Below are 3,353 nucleotides of genomic sequence, written 5' to 3' on the forward strand. Positions count from 1 at the left end.
CTGAAGGCTTAGCAGAGATTATCCTGGTGTCCCAGGGGAGGGTGGAAGGGGTGCTGAGATGCCACATTACAGATGTAGCAGACGTTAAAGTGAATTTAATGGGCCTGAGGTAGAGCGAGGGGGGTGGGAAGGAGAAATGGCAATAGCAGGTATGACCTACCTCCCTTTCTATCTTTCCCCCTGCCTTCATCTCTACCTTTCTATCCATGCATTCCTTCATCATCATCCCTTCCTATGCTATCACTATGCTCTCAATTGCTCTCCTTATCCCATTCTTCCTGAGCTTGGTCTCTTTTAAGTAAATCAGAGATATACTGTAATAATAAACAAATGTATCTAACCAGATTTAGTTTTAAAATCAATCCTCCCCCGTTCCTGCAGCCCCTAGTTCTTACCTCTTGTTACCAATACCCTTATTTTATTTCATTACACACCAAGTAGAATGCACCACTGCTGCCCTGCCCTACTCTCCCTGTTGAATATGTAATAGCTGGAAATGAAAATGACATCCACCCACACCTCTGTCTCTCTCTTGTTTTCACTTTGGTGAGACCTATGCCATCGTCTCTCCTCTTGTTTGACATTAATAAGCTGGAAGCTTTAATGGCTAAAGCAGCTGGAGGGGACACAAGAGACCCACCCTCACCCACACCCGATGACTCACACACACACACACACACACACACACACACACGTACACACATATAGTACACAGATGTATATGCATATTATCTTAGCTGTACAGTATACAGTTCAGTTACCATTCACTATATCACAGTGTGCAGTTGCATGTAATAATAAAAATAATAATTATTTTATTTATAGCATGGAAAAACCATCTCACACATAAAAACAAAAGCAAAATACAATCATGCATATTAAAAAAAACAGCAGTATAAAATACATTTATATACTCTGCAAGATCATCCATAAGGTCAAACATTAGCAAAATAAACATACAATCTGGTGGTAGTATGGCAAACTATAGTGTGCAAACAATTAAGTGTAGGTCAGAGACGAACGTGGGTCTAAGAGACACTGTCAGCAGATTGAATATTAAATGGAAGACTGTTGCAAAGCTGCGGTACCAGTACAGCAGAAGGGTGATCACCCCTGACCTTAACCTGGACTCCTGTACAGCAAGAAGGCCATATCCAGCAGATCTAAGAGTCCTTTGGGGACAGCAAGGAGTTAAAAGTTCACTGATATACTCTGGCACCTGGCCATGTAAAGCCTTGTATATGATGAGTAGGATTTTAAAATGGATTCTAAAAGAAATTGGTAACCAGTGAGAGCACACTAAAACAGGGGTGATATGAGTAAGTTAATAAAGTTCATAAAACAGACCACTGACTTTAGGGAGGGATAATTCCATGTTTATTATAACATGGAACTTATTTTCATGGTTTTGGTCACAGTAAAAATTAATACAACAGGCCTTTACCTCCTTATCTGCTATGCAACCCAGCTGTAGCTACAGCTGACTAACAGGCAATGCATGGCTGCGTGTTTTAAGCTTTAAATGAAAACTAAACAAGAGAAAGTTACAATGTTTTGTTTTTTTTTTTTCTTTCATTTTCTTTTCCATTCAGTCAAAGCCACTTATGCATGCCTACTGAGACAAACCACATCTTTAATTGGCTTGTTCCATCTTATTCAAATTCATATTCTAAATATCATTACGTTGTTTTTTTCCCTCCAACCCATTAAAGTTGTGTGTTGAAACAAGCCCCTGAGACAGGACCCCTGAATGGCAATGTACCTTATCAAAAACACAGTCTGAGGAGGGGAATACTAAAGAGAGCCTGTGAGATGAAGCAAGTCTGTTGTAAAGGCTCCATCAGTGATGTCTACTGTATTTTTCACATTTTGGGGGTATTTTACAATGATGTACTGTATATTTTTCATAAAATTCAGTTTTATTTATGTAGTCTTTATAGACACAATTGAAAACAGAACTCTGCACAGACTTTAATGATGTATTGAAAGCAGTATGAGGAAGGCCTTTTACAGTAGGTCACTGTGTACCATAACAAAAGAGTCACAGGTTTGATTCCTGTGTCTGAAATAAACAAACGAAAAGCATTTATTGTAGAGTTTGTTGTTGAGCATAATTTTCTCAAATGACTTTAGTAAAACCCTAAATGCTGCAGTTAGCACGAAAAATAACCATAGAAATAGCTGAAAACACAAATTAACCAACAAGAAATAGCTGTATAAATTCACATTTTTGTTGATCACACTGGGCTTGGACAGTACTGGATGAGGTTTGATGCATTCTCTGCTTCCAGCTTTCACACTGAAATGACAAATTGCAGAATCTGAAAAAAGTAACCCATTGCAGCAACATGTGCACTTCAGCGCCAGCCTTCTTTATTTACTGCCAATATGTGCTATGTGACAGCGGCCCCAGATGGCTTGAAACATTAACAGAAGTCCCAAAACCACCCAATTATAAAATTCACACACAAACACACACAAATATATTTGTGCACTACGTCCCATCAGGTGCCCAAAATGATTAAAAATTTGGATGGCATCTGGTTGATGGTGCCTACCTTTAAGCTGGAGGATCCAAGGTTTCGGAGCACCCACCAGAGTTTGTGTCAGGAACTGTTTCGTCCTGCAACCACAGGGTGTGTGGAAGATGAATAGAATAAAACTGATAATGGATTCAGGAAATAGGTGGAGGCTGAATTTAATGTAAGACTGCTGTAGGGCAGAGGTGGAATAAGAGTGATCACAGTGTTAGGGAGTGGCTGCTTCTACATTCATTCAATGCCATCACACACTGTGGCAGTGTGTCTGCAAGCAGAGCCAAAACTGGCCTGTTCTGCCATTTACCTCTATATGGCTTTCTGCTTGGCATTCTGCTACACAGATCTTCTTGTACGAAACATCTGGGATGAGAAGAGCCTTCACACTTCATATACAGCCTTACAAAGAATTCATCCCCTTTCTACAAGAAATGGAAGACATATTTTAATTTAAACCATCAGCTAAAAGTCATTTAGAAAACCTGACAATCAGTTCAGCCCACAGTCTGTTCGATGCTCAATCTCCGCCTACAAATTACCTGCCGTTTGGAACAAAGATTGACATGTTGCTAAGGCACATTGACAGAGTTGTTAAGGCAGGGGACAGGAGAACACTGAGCAGACATGATTCCTGCCACAAATGAGACGCATGGCGAAAGATTGTATCAGAGTAGAAATGTCACGCTCTCAAGTAATGTCTCCATCAATAACAATAAATCACAAGGTGTTAATACACCTGCATTTCGATAAGCCGAGGAAAAGGATCAGGCAGTTATCCTCTTCATGTGTTTCATCTGCTAATAATTGGTTGTTATT

The 3,353-nt window shown here is 39.8% G+C and overlaps 1 long non-coding RNA gene across 1 annotated transcript; it reads right to left on the reverse strand.

Annotated features, from left to right (window-relative positions):
- Window positions 1–1,963: 1,963 nt before the first annotated feature.
- Window positions 1,964–2,960, reverse strand: LOC121910466. The gene is made up of 3 exons (XR_006099676.1): window positions 2,845–2,960; window positions 2,559–2,623; window positions 1,964–2,299 (listed from the first exon to the last, which is right to left on the reverse strand). It is a non-coding gene; the product is annotated as an uncharacterized LOC121910466 (long non-coding RNA).
- Between the last annotated feature and the right edge of the window lie 393 nt (window positions 2,961–3,353).

The sequence above is a fragment of the Thunnus maccoyii genome, chromosome 13 (assembly GCF_910596095.1).
Source record: "Thunnus maccoyii chromosome 13, fThuMac1.1, whole genome shotgun sequence".
In the NCBI taxonomy this organism is placed as follows: Eukaryota; Metazoa; Chordata; class Actinopteri; order Scombriformes; family Scombridae; genus Thunnus; species Thunnus maccoyii.